A 19949-nucleotide genomic window follows, 5' to 3' on the forward strand; every position below is an offset into this window, starting at 1 on the left:
ATCTAGAGGACAGTAAAGCAGGCCGGATCCCTGCTGGCATGTTGGACTTCACTTTGGGTTTCATTTATTGACAAATCTTTTCCTCCATCTTTGAAACCGTCCACCCCATCTTCAAGCTGTTTGGGGGTGCCACTGTCTTGTCTGGATCAAGACAGTGGCTCAAATTTACTAGAATTTGTTTTAAAAAATGTGGGATTTGTGAAACATTTTTACCATAAATGTACTAACTGCCATGCAAAACAAGAAAATTAACTTGGGGTTTTGCTTTGTTGCAACTACACTTTAACTTGGACTCTTAGCTCTGTTGTTGTTCTTTTTTTTTCCCTCGATGTGTTACCAAGAAAGGGAAGCCCATTTGCAGCTACACGGGGGTATCGCAGAATGATGAAGAAATGATGATGGTACACAGCTTTCCTGGCTTCATCCCACCCGGGTCTTACACAGAAAAGCTGCCAGCTTGATCGTGAGAATGCATAATGAGCCTCAGCACACATCTCAGTCCTTTATTTATTGTCTCCTCCTCAGCAAAGTTGACTTTTGACATGTTTTTTTTTTTTTGGTTTTGCAAAGCAAAACTGTTTTAGGGTTGATTAAAAAAAAAATCACCTAAACATTCTCCTCGGTAGCATACGAGTCTTATTTGCCTGATTATAATCATTTACTTGATCACCTCCTGTTTTGCTTTGCAGTGCTATATTATGTCCAATCAGTTGATTTTCTTAGCTGTGATTATTTTCGCTAACGACGGAAGGAATGTTGGGTTCTGTGGGGATGTTGGGCTTAGTTTCTGACTCTGGCTGTTATGATCCAGTCCTCTCTGGCTCATCTTCTTCCCAGCAGGTGTCAAAAGTGTGCTCTCTGTCTGTAAATTTCCTGGAAAAACTCAACCCCAGGCCACAACAAAAAGAAAACTTTTTTTTTTTTTTNGGGGGGGGGCGCGGATGACACAGCTTTTCCTCTCTCCTCACAGGTGCAGTTTACAAACAGATGCAGGAAAGTTAAGCCAAGCCTGCTGGCCAGTGAAGAAAACTGCCCGTATGTGACTGCAAACCAAAAGGTAAGCGTTCTTTCAAACAAGACACGGTTTAAAAAAGAAAGAACTATAAATTAAAGGAGCCTTTTAAATCCTGAGCTTCTGGAAAATTTCATTTTTCATCCTCAAAAAATAAACAAAAACAGAAAATTGCAAAAACTGCTGCATCAGATTTGCAAACTACAGGTAAAATTTTGTTTTTATTAGAACAGGCTAACGGCTAACGGCTAAAATGTTAAAATAAGTAATCTGTTTATATGAACCCAATGTTAATAAAAAATATATTTTTATTCATATTTTGTTAGTTGACCTTATCAGGAAAAAATTATTTACTGTATATTTAACAGTAGATTACCATATTTAAGTGATTTAGTTGCTTAATCTTTGCAGCAATTTTGCCAGATCAAAACAGATTTTGAATAATAATCCATAATGTAGTGCTTTATCCAGATATTAACTAAAATAATCATCAAGAAACAATATAAAACACAGTAGTTATTTAAAGCATGTGACTAATAAAAATGCTACCATAGCATAAATGTATTGAGTTTTGTTTATTAAAAGAATCAGGCTTGCATCAATATTAAGTAAATCAAACATGATCCTGAGTTACCTTAACTGCATTTAATAAAGCTATTAAATCAGTATATTTGTATTTAAATTATTGTTTTTTAAATTTATATATATTTATATATCAGTGTTGGATCAATAAAGACTTAAAAGCAGTGATCATTTAGCAAAAAGACTAACTTACAGAGTTCTTGACTACTATAATAAATATTACTTATGTATAAATATCTATTCAGTTGAAATTTGTGAACAGTGATGAGTAAATCAGTGTTGTTGTCTATTTGAAAGCTGTGTTTAAAGTTTTTAAGTTGGCTAATTGAGACTGATACACTGAAAGAACAGATCATGCTTCTTAACTAAGACCCTGTCTACACTGCTCAGGATATGGCATAAACAAATACTTTGTTTTCTCAACTTATATATATTTAGTTTTACTTATCTGCCGCACCATTAGGTTGTGAAAATGTCCACATTGACAACATATTAAAGTACAGGGAAAAACATTGAACTTGGTTACAGATTTTCCCAAAACAATTGTAGCTCTTTTTTTTCTTCTTCTTTGGTAGTATTTACAAATTTCTCTCTCAACCATTTCAGCACACAATCATAGGTTAATGGCGATAGTATCCAGATAAAGCGAGACCTCCGTAGAATAAAACGGTAAAAACAACTCCAGGGTTTCTGGAGCACAAAGTGATGCTGGGCGTGCGCAAATGTGCTGGAAACACTGTAGATGGACGGTTCATCGATAGTTTTAAATGGCTTAGGCCAAACTGGGTTGTAAATTCTTTGAAACGGTTTCTTTTAGATGCTGTAAATTGAGGTAAGATGGAAACGGTCTCCCAGTATAACCTTTACATGGAGTTTGGTGCCATAAATTATCAGTTTCCATGGTTATTTCTAAACTTTATTAGTTAATCTGTGACCTTTTTGCTGAAGGTTGCTGAGTAGATAAAGATTGTTGCATCTTATGACTGTCAGACGGTTGGTACAACTAGCTTAAAACTATAAAAATAATTTTCTCACAATTATAATGCTCTGTAAGCGCATTAGATGATGATTTTGTTTTAACTTTATCCCCTGTTTGTGGCCACATAATTAAGTTCAATCCAACTTGTTTACTTGGCATAGGTCTAAATCAATTCAATTGACTTGGTATAATTATTTTACTTTGATGCAAAAAATACATAAAATTGATTCAACTCAAACAAATCATATTAAATTAACCTCAATAGATCATGTTGACCCAGTTGTTGTGTTAACTTGTAACAACATAATTGGCTAATGCTTAAATAAATGTATTTCATGAACCACTGGACGGATTTTAATAAAAATGTCCAAGTAATCACTGGATTTACACCTACAACTGACTGAAAAAGTCAAACCAGTGCTAAGATTGGCTATGATTTAGTCAGTTTTACAGATATAGAGCTAAAATGAAGCCCTAGGCGGAAATTCAACCTGTAAGACTGTTCTGGCATCCCCTATCACCACGCCTTCGCCCCAGCCAATCAGGACGCTCCACCTCACTACCTCGATCCAATCGCCCAACAAGAGATCCTTCAAAAGGCGAAGCAGCCTCAGATCCACCCGCTTCAGTTGTGCTTCAACCCACCTCCTCCCCGTTTCCACCACCAGCATCCCAGACGCCTCCAGGTCCCCTCAAGACTCCTCTCTCCAAGTTCCGCTCCACCACCAGTGACTGGGCCCGGGGGAAGACCTACCCGAGCTTCGTTCGAGCCAATCATTCAAGCTCGCTGCGATTCTCAGCACGCACGTCTTCCGCCGGTGTCCGAGCGCCAAATCCTCAGTCCAATAAAATTGTCTAACTGCTGTTTCTCTCTTTGTGTGAGTCTCTATAGATTGAAATGTAGTTTGGTGGCTGAGAGTATTCCCTAAAACATAATCCAAGCACTAACAAAAAGTAAATGATCTTTGTTAAAACATTTTTTTTGCCATTAACGATTTGGAGTCAACTTGGCACTAACAAATCATCCTAGGTCTTTGCTTTTTTCTCTCTGCTCCTGGTGGAAGGCGGACATGTTTCTTTTCTCTCTGTCTCTCTGACTTCTGTAAAAAACACGTCTGCCTGAACCAAAACAACTACTGCTTGCTTGTGAATTTGGCTCCCCTAGGCTGACCTTGGTCAGCTATCTTCAAATTTCTCCTGGAACTATGTAAACAAGATGTCCCCCTCTGCCTACATCTCTGTGTCCGTCCAGCGCTCGCTGATATTATTCCATCATTATCAAAGACAATGGCCTCTGTGACGTGATTCATGGACCTATCTGCAAACACACACACACACACACAACACACCACACCGTCTTCTCACTGCCCATACATACAAATACACACACATACGCACACTTTGCTGCTTCTGTATCTCTCCCACTCTCCCACTCCTCCTTCCTTCTTTTCTCTTAGTAATTACTACATCGGCTGTTTTAGTGGTCCACTAGTACCATTTAGAAATCCGGTACTGTTTAGTTTAGCTTTATCTTCCTGTACACTTAATTTAGTTCTGTACATTTAGTCATATTTAGATCTTTTTAGTTTAGCTACTATTTTTGACTGTCTTAGCTCATGCTTAGATATGTCTGGTTTTACTTTGGCTGTATAGCGGGCCTGGGGTACTTTTAGATAGTTCGGTACCGTTAGTTTTAGTTTTAGCTTAGTTTAGTTCTGTACATTTAGTCATCCTTAGATCTGTTTAGTTTAGCTTAGCTTATTTAGACAATTAGTTATCATTGTATCTTGTACCTGTCTGTAATTTTGTTTCATTATCATGTTCTGTAACTCTGTCTGTAATTTTGTTCTTGTGTTGTAAAGCACTTTGAGTTGCCTCGTGCTGAAAAGTGCTATATAAATAAATGTACCTGTACCTACCTTAAAGGTTCCACAGCAACTGTTGGAGTCAACCCTGTTTGTCTGTTAGTAAAATATCTCAAAAACCAGAGGACAGATTTTAATCAGCTCTCAGAAAGTAACCGTTTTTCAACATCTTCAACTGAGCACAGACATAAGGCAGACATATGAGGCCCCTTACATGCACTGAGAGTTCCTCCGGCGTCACAACAGGATCATCAGAGTGGGGAAAAACTGGTGGTCATCCGAGCAAACCTAAGGCTCTTTAAACCTGACAGAGCCAGCGTTACAAGTCTGGACGGTGACACTGAATAGGAGGAGCTGGATGTTGAAAAAAGCGAACATGGAGAATGTTGAAGAGGCCTTTGCCTGAAAGGGTTTGGCTAATTTGCAGAATCCAGGCTTGAGAAGTTTAAGGGAAGATATTTTTTTGATTTACATGTTGAGTGGGAGCAGGGTCATTTTACTTTTGAATGGACCTTTTTTGCTGTTGTTTTTGTCGGTTTTGGTAAAATTTTACTCAACATTTGTTTTTTGTTCTTTTGTTCAATGAAGGAACAAGTTATAATAACATGAAACTTGATTAACTGCTACTTACAAATCTGTTGAAAACCAGACTTTTTTAATTGTAGTATTTTGCATGGATGTCTGCCTAATACAAAACAAAATGTTATATTTTTGTTTGGATATAAGTGTTTAAATTACCACCAATTTTCAGTTAATTCCTCTAAAAAAAATTCCCAAGGAAAGTTTCGAATTTGGAATAATTCCAAAATTCTTCAGCTTAACTTCTCATGAAAAGTTTCTGGAAATTTACCATAAATTTTCTCCCCCTGTGCAGACCCTATCCTCAACACATCTCGCTAGACATGGCTGTGGCAGAAAACTGTCATGAAAGGCATCTTTAACATCTTTTTACAGATTAGTGAGGGCCTTCTTGGTGAGTTTCAGATTGAAATACAATCTGGTTACCATGGAGACCATTTATGACATGAGCTTTCTGACTTGGTGTGTTGTCCTGCGGAAATTTGACGGTCTGCTAACACGTGTGCTAACAGTTTTGGTGCATATGTTCATATGAGTCTGCCTTCCCTGTTCCAGTGTGGTCTGTCTCATGTCTCTCAGATTTTAGTGATGCTCTTAAGATCTTGTTTGGAGCAGTGATTGTTGCCGGGCTGTCAGCTTGATACAGTCTAGTTATTGCTCTCTGACCTCTGTCATCAACAAGTCATTTGTGTTCACGGAGCTACCACTCACTGGATGTATGGGCTTTTTTTAGTTTTTTATCGTTTGATGCTGAAAGGCGAATGTGGACGATATATATTTTTGCCTGTGTCTCTGTGTGTGTTGGCTTGTCTCTTACCAAAATACCTGATGAACCACTGGGCAAATGTTGATGAAACCTGCAGAAACTAATCACTAGATCTTCATCTATGAGTTATTAACCAACTGACCTTAAAGAACAAAATGAATATACCTCAGTCAAGTGAACAGATGGCTAAAATTTGATGTGGTAGTGGCTGAGAGTCATTTACAACAACAACGTTTGGCTAAAACGACTACAATGCCGTCATTTACCAACATAAGACGATCTTAATTCAGAACTATGACACGAAAGCTGGCGGGCAATATGCATTTCTTTAAGGATGTCTAGCTCTTCAGTTTTCCTGTTCTGACACATAAACACAAGTGGTGATTGTGCATAAAAATCCAATTGTATCCTTTGTTTGTTTTAAAGAATTCCAATCAATTCATGGCACACAACCAGCTATATATTTTTCATTTTCATGCTTCTACTTTCTATAACTCAAAGATTGAACTACTACTTTTGACATGGAGTTTCACAGGTTTAACCAGTGAAATGTATTTAGGATAAAATGTCTGCACTTTGGGAATAAAATCAAATCAAAAACTGCAGATGTAGTTTATTTTAGGACCAAAGGTTTGACAAAAAGACAAGACAGCTTCGGAAGTTGCTCCTCACTTTTTCTTAAGTAAAGTCAGCAGCAGAGAAACTTGGTCTGTTCTGGACAGAAGTGACATGTGGTGCTGTGGGAGGAAGGTTAAAGCTGCTAAAGCTGTTCTTTCTTACTGCTGTATTTCCCTTAAGATTTGGGGGATTCTTATTTTTTTAGATTTATTTGATGTAGACAGGGAAGCCTGGCAGAGAGTGAGGAATATAAGGTGTAATAAATGTCCAAAGCCAGACTCAGACCAACATCCACCTGGACACTGGAGCTGAGATATTGGCTTTTCGTTGAGTGCAAATCAAACACTGTGGAAGCTGGCCTCCACATAGACTCGGTCCATCCCTCACGAGGCAGAATGTGGCTTCACTATAAAGCCATATGTTTTTATCCAGATATAAAAGCACCAAGTTATTTGTTTTCAGCCTACAGGACATCCACAGCAGACATTGTATTCCCATTTGCAAGATGTTCCAAAGGTTTGAGCAGCTGTTGTTTGGAATAAAGCATTTCCTCTGGTCACTAACTGTGCAGGAATAATAAAAAAAAATGTGTCATGTTTTGAGTTTTCTGAATGCTCTTTAGCTCCAGCTTTCAGCATTCTTTAGCTTTCAGCATTGTCTTGTGTGTATATATATTGTATATTTATGTTTTATTTTCTGGTTTCCCGTCAAGCTCAGAGCTTTTACCAGAGGACTGGGAGTTGAAGGTTCTGCTCAGTATCTTAGCTGTTCATAGGACTGCACTCTTCTGGACAGAAATCTCTGAGGTTCTTCCCGGGATCTGTTGGAGCCACCCTTCCAGTTTGGGGGTCACAGAACTACAGTGCTCCAACGACCCCTGGCACCACTGAAGCCCTGACTCTCCACAACTTCTCCATTTCCTCTTTCAGCCCTTAGCATGTCATGAACTTCTCTTTCTCCTTTTGTTAATCAGACATGTCTTGTGTGGAAGAGCACAGGCCATAAAAGCAAACCACAGAATTTTTTCAGCATTGTATTATTTGAAATGGAGTGAAATTGACTTCTACATTCTCTATATATAGTTCATAACATTTCTCTCATTCATGTGCACGCTAGATAATAATTTTCCTGCAGCAAATAAAAGGAAGCTCATTTCCACTGATAACACTCATTAAATTGATGACACTGTAAGCTTTTGTTTGTTACTCCAACTGTACCACAGCTGTTCCCCTTTTATTCCTTTTAATGTTTTTCTGCTGTTACCATTTTGTTAATTGGCTTGTGTTGGCTTTATGTTTAGTCCCATGAAATTGGTGACCCCGTGGGGTTTAAGTGTCTGTCTCTCTCCATGTAAAACCGCTTTTTGTTTCGCGACTGCTGTGCAGAAAACCACCCCTCCCCGGTTGTCAGGTCTCTTCTGTCCGCTGTGACAGCTGATCAAACAGTCGCTGCAGTATGGCGGAGGTACACCAAACAACAACTGCCATCCTGTATCAAACATAGTTCCTTGCCATTAACTCATCATAGCCTCTCCACGGACGCCACGAGTCGCCATGCATGTAATAAAGACTGTGTCACTCTGTGGCTTGATACGGTTGTCTGAGTCTATCAAGATCCAGGTTCCTTGGGGAAAAAAACGAAGAGGATTGCAGAAGTCGATCTATAGAAGCCGGGCAAAATGAGATTGAGAGCTCTTTTTCCCTTTTTATGTGGAGATATTTTGAACCGGCGTTCCACTTTATTACAGCATAATGACATAAGCGCAACAAATTCACAGGCATTTAGAGATAAGTGGAGGGAGTCATTGAGGAGATTTTAGGGTTGATTATAATAAATTAGGATTCTGTCGGAACGTGTGGGCACATTTTTATAAAGTAAAATCTCTATTTAAAATCGAATAAATATATTCAAAATTAAAAGCCTTGCATTTCTTGAAGGAATGCATATCGCCTGCCACTTTTCATGCCAGAGTTTTAAACTAAGATCATCTTATGGTGAATAATCAGTCTATCTATCCATTTTCTTTACCTGCTTCTCCTTTTCGGGTTACTGTGCGAGAGGCGGGGGACACCCTGGACAGGTCGCAAGTCCATCACAGAGACACATAGAGACAAATGAGACGAACAACCATTCTCATTTTTGGTCAGTTTTTGGTCTGTGGGAGAAAACCGGAGTACCCGGACTAAACCCACGTGAGCACAGGGAGAACATGCAAACTCCACCCAGAAAGGCTCCAAGTCAGGAAGCGAACCTTCAACCGTCTTGCTGGGAGGCAACAGCTCTAACCACTGCTCCACTGTGCCACCCCTCAAAAAAGTGTTTCAGCCATCTTTAAATGGGAAAGCTCTAAAAGTTTCAGTTGTAGATGGACAGCCAATGATTACTTTCTGCCCGTTTCAATAAAAGCCATCCGGTAAATCCAGGCAGGACGCAGATGCTGGCAAAAACATATCTGTGAGTCTTCCTTTTAGCAGCGGGTGATAATGGCTCCTGTTGAAGTTCAAAATAAAGAGGGGAAAAAGAGAAAATCGCCCCCCCCCAGAAAAATCTACCATGCTGATGGATTTACATGCTCATGTGCTTGACCTCTGCATCCCGCTGCACGCCCACAACATCCACTCTAAGATAAAGTATTTTGCCCTGCGGTTGCTTGCTTCATTGGCTACAGGCTAATAGCACTGACCTCAATCACAATGAAAACCTTTTAAGTGCCGTCTGCTTTCTGAGCTTAAAGGCTTTACAGACCTACTCTTTGACTCTGGTTTGTCACTACGGAGCATAATACAGTCAGCAACGGTCTAAACTCCGCCGAACTTTAGCCACTTTCCCGTCACCTCTTTCAGCGTCTGAAAATCGAGGTATAATGTGTTGTACAAGTGGAGTGAATGACAGATATATTACATATTCCACAGTCAACAAAAAGATCGACGGATGCAACGCTGAGTTGCAGCAGGTTATTTAACTTGCAAAACAACTAAAAAGTTGTGAAACTTTGGGATTTTTTTTGTTTTCCTTAATAGATGACGGATCAGTAAAATTATGCTGTACCGGCAGCTGTCAGAAAAGAATTGGGTACATCTGAGACTGATCTGTCTTCGTGTGATTGTTGTAAAATCATGAAAGGTGCCTCTCTTCTTTGCTCTGACTTGATCACGTCAAGGCAAAAGGCGGGCGATGATGTTTATGCGCTTGTCTGTGTGCGTCTGTTCATGTGTTCATTGAATGTATTTTAATGAAACTTGCAGAAAGTAAAAGTGCAAACTTAAACACAAAAATGGCTGTAAAAGATGTTGAGCTAAAATTTAGTGTGATAGCAGTTGAGAGACAACTCCAACACATAATGAAGGTGTCATCTCGAGGTACTGCGTGACATCTTTCAGTCTTTCAGTGAGCTTGCTGAAACTTCATTTATAAGCCTTAAATGGCTCGAAATGATGCCCTGTTGTCAACGCCACCCAGTAACCGATCTGCTGAAGTCAGGACAGGAATGAATTGGAAGACCACTTCGAATAACTTTAAACTTCATATTTAGTTTTTCAGAAAACCTTCCATGGTTCACAATTTCAAAAGATAAAGTAAGAAAGAAAACGGCGCAGTGAGTCATAGTTTGACTCATTTCAACAGCAGAATATCAAATTTCTGCAGCAGGATTAGAGGTGCGTCTGGCAAAGCTGAGCAGCAGACAGCTGACAGATGATACCTCAGATCATTTCGATGTAATAACAAAAACAAAACAAGAACCAAGACATCATCATGCAGCCAAGCAGAGCCTTCAGCTCGGGCAGAGCATTTGCGCAGGCAGGATGCAGTATCCATCATTAGCCGAGTCACAATTATATGGATAGATGCAGATATGGTCATACAGGTGGATATAATGTAACATAACCTCACCCTAATTGCTGTCGCTCTGCTGATTACGCCAACACCCACACTGTTTGTGGTTGCAGCTTCCTCCTCCACCCATCCTCCTCCTCGTCATCATGTGGTATTTTTTATAATGAGCTGTGGTTAATCCAGCTGATGACATAATGACGACTTTTGGGAAATAAAAAGTTTTGAAATTCACATAAGAAGCTGGAGCTCTTTTAAATATTGGAGACCTCCTTTTTGGAGCCAGAACCTAGTGGCTGAAAACACCAATTCAGAGAATTGGTGTTTATCTAATATACAGTAAGCAGTCATTTCCTGTAACTCTGAATCAAGGTAATTAAACTTGATGCAACATATGGATCATCTGATTGAGGATTTTTCTATGGAATAAAGACTAAGTGGGTAGTCAGTTTATACTACATTACTTTTTATACTTTTTCTCTTGTCATCTCCATCTTAATTTTGTTTTTTACAATTTCCTTCAATGTATTTTATCAGCACACAGTTGACGTTTAATAGTAAGAAGGTAAAGCAGAAGAAGGAAAACAATGACTTTATTGTTGTGATTCTAGGGAACAAAGTCTTAAAATAGCTTGCTGCCTCAATGTTTATCAAGTCTACACAGATGCACCAAGACACTTTTTTTTTTTACATTTTGATTTTCAATTTGAGGACCATTTTACTTATTTCTCTATGAAAACTATTAAAGGAGCAGTGTTTAAACTGTAATGAAGACAAAATTTGTCTGATCATATTTATATTGATTTGTTTATCTTATCATTTCCAAAATGTTTCTTATAAACTCCACTGTTCTAAGAAATATCTTAATTCACTAAAAAAATGATCCAAAATGATGTAGTAGCTATGCCAGGCCTGTATGTGGCGCTGTAACGCTGCCATGAAAATACTCCAAAAACAGGAAACAAAGTGTGGAACATGTGCATAAAGCTGGCACTCCAAGTAAACTAAACGAGGACAAAAACAATTACGCTCTCAGGTTGTAGGTTAGAATGTAGATGAGGCGTTGACATCATAGTTTTACAGATCGTGTTTTGGCTTAAAAAACAAAAGCACAAAGGTTGGGTTTCAAGATTAAATTTTTCATCCTGGGACCCATTTTTTTTAAAGCAAAATATCATTTTAGGGCTCTTAAAATGCTGTTTTTATGAGGACACAATGCTGAAATGATTAAAAACTTTTGCATATTCACAAAAAAGCATTCCTGTGTGGAACAACCCCAAATGTCTAAAGAGGATTTACATATTAAAATCCTAATTTTTCAATTTGTCTATAGTCAAATCAGTGTTAGAAGATGCCTTTAGTAGTTAAGTATTTAAAGCCCTACATTTCTTTGGATCTTTTTTTTCCAGGAAGGATAAACGTTGTTACAGATTTGATAGCTATTAAACACACAACCTATTGTTTTTATTTGAAATACAATTTAATTTCTTTGCACAAGCTTGAATAACATGTCGAAATTGCTCTCAAATGTCTGTTAATTGAAATTTTCAACCCCCTTCAGTGAAAACAAAGTGAGAAGCTATTAGACAGACACAGACAAAACAAACGGGATCACACTTGTCTTGTCTTGTGGGGAACACCTCCACTAATTTGTGGTGGTACAAACTGTTGTCCCTTCTCTCTTCCAGAAATTGCTGCTCCCGGCAGGAGGTCCTCCACCTGGAGAGAAGCAGTGGATCACCATCTTCATGCAGAGTAAGAACAAAGCCCAGTGGTGGCGAGCAGATTGCTTCATCTTACCCCTCAGTGTAAAACGTTCACATGACAGCTGAGAGTTAACAAGACTATTTTTTATCCTTTGAATGTCAGGTCGGGTAGTTCAGAATTTTGTTGATTTTCTGGGGAAAACTCGATGTTGGTGAGGTCAGTCGTTTGTGCCGTGTAAAGCAAATCCGTGCGTGATATTCTGACTCGGTCCCACCTCTGACAAACACTTGACACGTCTCGTCACGTACGACGCAGTTCTTGCATCTGTGCTCTTTTTGTGTTGCTGTGACCAGGGAGAATTTGCACTTATTCTGATATTGCATCACACAGGCTGGCGGATCGACTACAGTGAGAGGCACCTGAGCTATTTTGGATTCTGCGTTATTCTGTGCTCGCACTCTAAATTAAAGGGGAGCCTCTCCCTGTGCTGCTGAGATTCACACTCGGCTCCCTCATTGTCAAAATCTGGCTTCTTTGAAGTGTCATAATAAAAGTAAGAAGTCTGAATTAGAGATTTTTTTTTCCAAAATTGCCATTGAAATGAAATATACCTTTATGGATCTTTGAAATTGCGCATGATCTCAACAGTATCTTTTAAAAAAATATATATATATGTGGTTTGCTATTGCTTCATTAGTGCAAGTGGCAGCAGAGAAGACAGACATTACTGTTAAAACGGTTCAGGCAGCTGAAGATGGGCATTTTAGAGAGAAATTGCAGATCTGTCTTTCCACTCTTTTCATTAACCACCACTGTGAAAAAAGTGACAGTACTCAAGGGAAACGGCAGCAGATACTGCAGCTCGTATCAATAATTCATGTGTTCATATATTGAACAAATATGGGCTGAGTATTTTCAGGCTGTTAGATGTAATGTTGCTGAAATTGGAAGGGGAAGAGCCAGAAGTGATCTGAAACGACCTACTGATCATTATCGCCCGCCATTGAAGGCGAAACGGCGAGAATGTTTTTGTCTTTGTTTGCGCCTTACTGTTAGCAAAATATCTGATGAACCAGTGGATGGATTTCAATAAAACCTCCATTAATACACCCACAACTGATGAACCTTTGGAGTCAATCTGTCGGGTTCCGTGGAGATGAAGGCGATCCCTGAGCGCAGACTCATATTAAATAACTAATTTATTTAAGTAAAAAAAAAGACAACACATAAAGCAGAGACTAAATCATAACAAAGGTGAGAACATAGGACACAGAGCAGTGAAAACAGGAACTGGCACGGAGACAGAAACCAGGACCACAGAAACAAACAATGAACCAGCAGAGTATGGAAGAAAATGACTGGGTTTTAAACACAGAGGATGAGGAGAAAAGTGTGGGGATAATCACGGGCAGGTGGAGATGGGCGTGACAGAGAAACTGAGGGAGTGACTGAGGAAGAGTGAATGAAACATGAACATGAGGGACAAAGACAGAGCAAACCAAAAACATAAACAAAACCAAACAAAAATGAAACAAGACCAAAACAAAGCAAAAACACAAATCCTTACACAATCCAATTGAAGATGACTGCCACAGCCGAGCAATCTTATCGAACAACAAACTGTTTATCTAATTATGATGTGGCGGTATTTGAGTCATCCTCAACATGTACTCTGAGTGGTAACACTTTTCACAAGATCTCACAATATCGCATTAATTACAAGGTTTGACCAAAAATGGCTTTAAGTCTGTCTCCTCTCGTCGTATTAGTCTAAAACTCTGGCATTAAAGGTGGCGGGCAATAAGCATTCCTATAAGGAATGCTATGCCTGTAATTATTCAGCAGTGGTTATTTGTGCTCATTCTTGAAAGACAAAGCTATTCTTCTGAAGTACAATGAAATAAATGTGTGGAGGTAAAAAAAAAAAACAGTTGTGTTTTGTTTAAGAAATCAATTACGAGCATTTAATGAAAAGAAAATACTCCCATTTGTGTTTTCGTGCCTTGAATATCCGATGCTGTTGCAGACAGACAGAACAGGTTTTTTTTGCACCCCGTCCACACGCTAATGAAAATTGCCTTTTAACCGACATATAAAGCCGAACCAAGATAATGTCCCTAAAAGTCATTTTCATTGATTTTAGAGGCTGCTTTTGAATAGCACTTATCTATAATTTACATCATTTTGCCTCGCATATTCTCAGCCATACGTCTCCAAGTTGCTGCTGTGTTTTAACGGCCTTTGCAGACGTGCGGTAATGCTCCTTCCTGCTGCGACTGGACATCTCCACTTCTCTTTTAACCCACAGGGCAGCATGCCCACAGATGAAGAAACATTTCCAAGTGTCGAGGACATTCCAATGATGCCGCAAATTTATGAAGATGGTGTTTTGAGAGCTGTTTTGACCCTTAACATGATGGCGAAACGCCCTGAGGAAAGCTTCCTAATGGATGGCATGATATCCAAGCATCAGTCACCATCCGAAAGGCAACGAGACGAGAGCGAGAGGACTCTCATTATGATTAGGAGTATCTCATTCGCTCGCTTGTTTTGTTCAAGGCTAGAGGTCTTAGTTTTCAAAGCACAGGATCTTTAGTGATCTTCAGCGGTTTGTTTTTAACAAGCATTGACAAATAACATATTCTCCTTTCTCCCTCCTCTGCCCTTCCATCCTAGAAGCTTTTATCGTTGCTCAGACTTTGAACTAGGCCTTAAGGCAGTCACATAGAAGCAGACATGGCCCTGAGGAAACCTGTCTCCAGACAGAATAACCTCTGATGCTGACATCTCTTTACTACATAACAGCCAAGTGGCCAAAGGAAGAAGAAAGATGCAGCTCATCAGACCCATCAACGCCAGACAAAATCATTAGAATCGACAATACAAATAAAATACATAATTGGCTTTTAGGATAAAAGGCTTTTTTGAAGATTAAAGCTGAGGCTTCTGTCCCTTTTTAACTTCTAACTAAAAAGACAAGGAGGGGGACGTTCAATCAAGAACTTTTGTTGCATCTCGGATGTCTGAACTGTTTGGACAACTGAATAGATGGCAAATTAGTAGAACTGCAACGTTTTTAATTAAAATACTTAAATCAGAAAATAATAAACAGTAGTTTATGAATGTATACACATTTATGGCATCTTTCCGTTTTTCAGTTCTCCTAACTTAAGTAGATATTATAATTGAATGTTGGTCCTTATATAAACAGGTTTTGACTGACAATTTATGCTACAGCAGTTCTGCTTTTTTTCTAATTGATTCAAAATGGCCACCACAGCTAACTAGGCAAACAGAAATGGCTACAGTTCTGTCAGATTTAGAGATACTGATGCTTGAAGCTGACAGAGACCCATCTCCAAGACGTATTCTGACTGCTCTCAGATTTTAAATTTTTTTGTTTAAACCTTTGTCCCAGACTGGATGGATTAAAGATGGCCACCATAGTTAAATGCACCAAGTGGCAGGCGAAATTGGAATTTTTCTAGTTCATATTATTATTCGTGAAAAGCTACAGCAGATCAGTTACACCATGGACCTGTCGTCCCTCATTCTGGTTTTGCACCAAAGCAAGCCGAGATTGTGGTCACCAGAAAAATAACTTGTTTCAAGACGTCATCCTGCTGGTTCCAACTTAAAAATACATTGTGTGCCATGACAACGAGGACATCACATTTGAAGTTGAGCACGTGTCTGTTATGACTGCAGTGAAGCTGCTGTGTAGCTCCTAATATCAGCTTGGCTTGCACAGATCTGACGGGTTATATTTGTTAGCAAAGATTTAGGTTTAAAACCAACATGAGCCCAAATCAGTGGCCTGCTTCCACAGCTGTATGGATTTGGGGGATTCCCCACCCCTTCTCAAAAAAAAAATAAATAAAAAAATTAACATTTTAAACACACCTCTGTGAATGCACTTCCATTGCTGCTTGTTGGTCAGTAGAAGATTAGTAGCCTATCATCCAACCGTATGCTTTACTTTAAGATGTATTTTATGTTTATACAGCATTGCATTGATTGTGGGATTGTTCAGTCATAAACATGCATGTCCAAATAAACCTGTGACATTCGTTTTAAATCCTGACTCCAAAAATGGCATGCATGAACTTTACATTAATGTTCCCTGGACCAATTTGTAGTGCAATTTAATAGACTGACACATATGATTTTCTCTTCCTAACAGTCTCTCTTTTTATCAAGCTTGCCCCAGTTGTGCTCCTTTTGTTTAACTTTTCAACTGAACCAGCTCGGTCGATTAATACCTGATATTGTGCTGCTGGTTTTTTAAAGATGTGTGGTAGGGGACAGAAAAGCTGAAGTTATTTAAATTAGATGTGGAGCATTCTCCCTTGCGATGTTTTGTTGATATTTAGAGCAGCCTTGTTTCAAAAAAGTAGCCAACCATGTATGTTGCTTGCCCGTTTATTGTGTTTGGAGTTCCGCAGACGTCTTCTCGAGAATTTGTCACGACCGCTGACCTAATCTGTTGCGCAAATGCGCGCCAAAGCCTTTTTTTTTTTTCAGTTGATGCAAATCTAACAAAACGTGGTCCTCCAGGCGAAGTTGTAACAGCAACAAGTTCCAGCTCATGGTGTGAGCATCTACAGCCGAGCATAAACGGGACTTAAGCAGGATTATTGCTCCAAAAATCATATTTATACAAAACCACTGCCTCTTAGACATGCCTTAGGACCCTTTGAGGAGAGTGCGGTGTAATTATCTACAGAGACTCTCCTCTCAAGGCAAGGTTTTTATGATTAAGTTCGAAGGTTTATTTGTGCAATTTCTCCTAATTTCTGGAAACAAATCTCTAAATGTTTCCTTTTCCTGGACTTACAGATGTGTCCTGCAACCAGGCCCTTAACTGTCTGAGCACTGCCGGTACCCACCCACCACGCTTTTACTCGCGGAACAGGAACAGAAAAAAACCCCACCTCAGATTGGCTTTTAACACGCAGGTGATGGCCGATAAGAAAAGCTAAAAAGTGGAATATATGTTGTAACAGTGATGCAGTCCCCCTGAGACGCTGAAATACTGCTTTCAGAATATGTTCAGATAAACTTGAAGATGCTGCTAACTTCAGTTCAATCTCTGCCAATTTTTTCCCTCTTTCCTTGGGCATGATGTGCAAAAAGATGAATGAAAGCTGAGAGCTACACTGAGGCTAGTGACATTGCATTATGCTGAAATGGTAAAATCTGAACATCTTGACCACTTAGTTGTAATGTACTAACAAAGCTTCCCGAACTTGGTGGGCCTCCATGTGCCGACATCCTTCACTCCATTAATGGAAGACCTTCATCTTATCTGAAAGCAGCCACCAGCTTTTAGTTCTGACCTGCTCTTATATTTAAATAATCAATTTTCATATGTCATACTTGAAAATAAGAGCTACTCTCTCTTGAATTTAGTAAAGGGACGCATTAGTGAGTTCTCCTGTGGTACCTGGCCCACTTATTCCAGAACACATTTATTCATCATGTTCAGATTTAGGTTTGATGACTGTCAGTCTGAGGTAGAGCAAAGTAACACTGAACATTCCTCGTTCTGCTTCTTCCTGTGCGGATTCACAAGCATTTGATCATCTTTTTGTAACATGTTATCAAATCACAAGTATTGTACATTTATAATTATAAAAGCAGATTCTGTTAATGTTTTCCGGATGAGATGAAGCTTTTTGAAAGCTTTGAAACTGAGAAAAGACTCAAATTTAACTCTAAGCACTAAAAACAGTCAACCTTGGCTGCATTTTGGTTTGAATCTACTGTAACATTTAAGCGACACATTATTTGTGAATTCATATGACACCCACAAGGGCTGACTATTAAGCAGTTAAATAGGCACTAAGAATGGAGTAAGACTTGTTTTTAATCAGCCATAAATACAGTTTTGCTTTCTTTTAAGACTCTAAATATGACTTCTTTCACTACTTCTAGCGTGTTTGTCATCTATTTTTAAACTGCAGCAGGTCTATAACCCTAAATTCTGACCAGATCTGCTAATAAATTGTTAAAATTTGTTAGGTACTGAAAGAGATCTGAGTGGTAAAAACTAATCCCCTTGCTGTTTCGTCATTCCTGTGTGAGTTTGTTGTGTTTTAAATTATGCATAAAAATGAAATCACTTATTAAAAACTAACAGGAGGCATTGATAGTTACAGACCATGGATTTCTGAGATAAAAAAAACACTAAACTTAGTCAAGGAGCTTAATGTTTTGCTGCTAATTGTTGTCATTTTTGAAACTCACACTTTAAAAATCTTATTACGTTGGTGAATATTATGCCATATTGGCTCATAAATCAAAGAAAATGTGACTAATTTTTATAGTTTTTTGTCTCTTGGTGATTGTGTCTGTCTATCTATGTCAGGAAAAAATATTCTAAGATCCAAAAATATCTGTTCTTCCTCTTTTTAATGGATAAAATAGTGTAAATGCTAAATAATAGTGAATTAGTGTATAGGCTAGAAGAGCTAGTCTAAACACTGGAATGTGTGTTATATAAATATTGTCAGAATTATGAGGCAAAAGACTACAGTATATGAATTTAAATTATTAGTCTAAGTGAAATTAAGACACTGGTAGCACATCTGGTTAGACTAAGTGTCAGGATCAGAGGAAGGCCGGAGGAACCCAGAGCGCAGACTCATGACAAAACAGAAAGAAAATTTATTTAAACTAAGAAAACAAAAGGCTGACGTGGCAGCAAAACAAACTATAACAAAAAATCCAAAAACGACAAGCAAGACGAGGCAAGACGAGGCAAGGTGAAACCACGGACTAAACACCAACGAGCAACAATCAACAATGAACCGGCAGGGGAGTGGAGAAAATGACCAGGTTTTAAAGCAGAGGATGATTAAGGGAAGTGGGCACAGGTGAGTGATTACAGTTACTGACAGGTGGAGATGGGTGTGACAGGAAACCAGAAAACTACTGAGCAGAGGACAGGTGAATAGTGACAAAACAGAACCAAGGTATAAAGAAGACAAAACAATACAAAGACAAGAACAATAAAGCAAATACAAGAATCCAACAAGAAAAACCTAAATCATAACACTAAGCAGTTATGTAAAGTACTCAGAGTGTGCTGGTGTGTCTCAATGGATTACATCACTTGGTAACTTTATCACTGAGTTGGTTATCAACTTATTGTTATGAAGGTAAAGCTGGTAAAGGTTCAATTTATTTATTTTAAGTTTAATGCTTGATCCATGAGTATGGACCATTGATTGATAATAAAATTTTTAATATACAATCAGTGGTACAGGGACAGTAGTGTGTTGACTTGGCATTTTGCTGTCGCTTCACTGGACATACAGGATTGATAATTCAGCATACAGTACACACGTTTTAATGTATGGCTTCGACGTGTAAACAGTGCAGCCTGATAAGCGTAGCACCTAGCAAGATGGCAGCCATGACTCTCGCCTAGCACCATCAGTGGCCATTGTAGTGTATTTCTGCTTTAGTTGGAGGAGACACCAGCTTGTCTGATAGATATAACAATTTAACTCAACAGTAGCTTTACTCAAGCAGGAAAGAGCATTGTTTGCTGTGGTGTTTTAAATAAAAATAAAAGTTGAAGCAGAAACCGAATCAGATTGTTGTTCCTGTTTACATACAGCCTAACGTTAGCATTGCAGCACAGCTAGCTGCTACAGGAAGTTAGAAAACTAGCAGTTTAAAACTCTCATGAGTTATTGCTTCAAAATGGAAGCAGTGACTCAGATTGTTTATGGTCCTCTTATTGTGGCAACCATCCAAACTGCTAACATCATAAATTAATTTTTTTTTTAAGAATTGATGTTGCTGAGGACTTCGCTTTTATAATGGTGATAATTACCACTATGATAAAAAGTTTCTCCGGCAGTGAATAATAATCTGCGAGTGTGGCAGTGGGGGTTTGTGGGGGCTCTCGGCATACCTGCAGGAAGTGTTATGTGGTAGTAGATATTTTGTATAAATTAGCGTTCAGTCGTCACCTCATGGAAATATAAAGTTCTCACA

The 19949-nt window shown here is 38.8% G+C and overlaps 1 protein-coding gene across 5 annotated transcripts in view; it reads left to right on the forward strand.

The window, feature by feature from the left end:
• The first annotated feature begins 936 nt into the window (after positions 1 to 936).
• Positions 937 to 19949, forward strand: part of LOC108245011 (neural cell adhesion molecule 2) — a 444548-nt gene continuing 425535 nt past the window's right edge. For 2 of the 5 annotated variants that reach the window (XM_025009465.2, XM_017431630.3), the window contains exons 1-2: positions 942 to 1057; positions 11921 to 11987. The gene's annotated coding sequence lies outside the window, so the exon portion shown is untranslated. Of the gene's footprint in view, positions 1058 to 11920; positions 11988 to 19949 lie in introns of all 5 variants that reach the window. The other 3 variants (XM_037973957.1, XM_037973954.1, XM_037973956.1) reach the window with 3 other exon arrangements.

Source organism: Kryptolebias marmoratus, linkage group LG23, assembly GCF_001649575.2.
Source record: "Kryptolebias marmoratus isolate JLee-2015 linkage group LG23, ASM164957v2, whole genome shotgun sequence".
Lineage (NCBI taxonomy): Eukaryota > Metazoa > Chordata > Actinopteri > Cyprinodontiformes > Rivulidae > Kryptolebias > Kryptolebias marmoratus.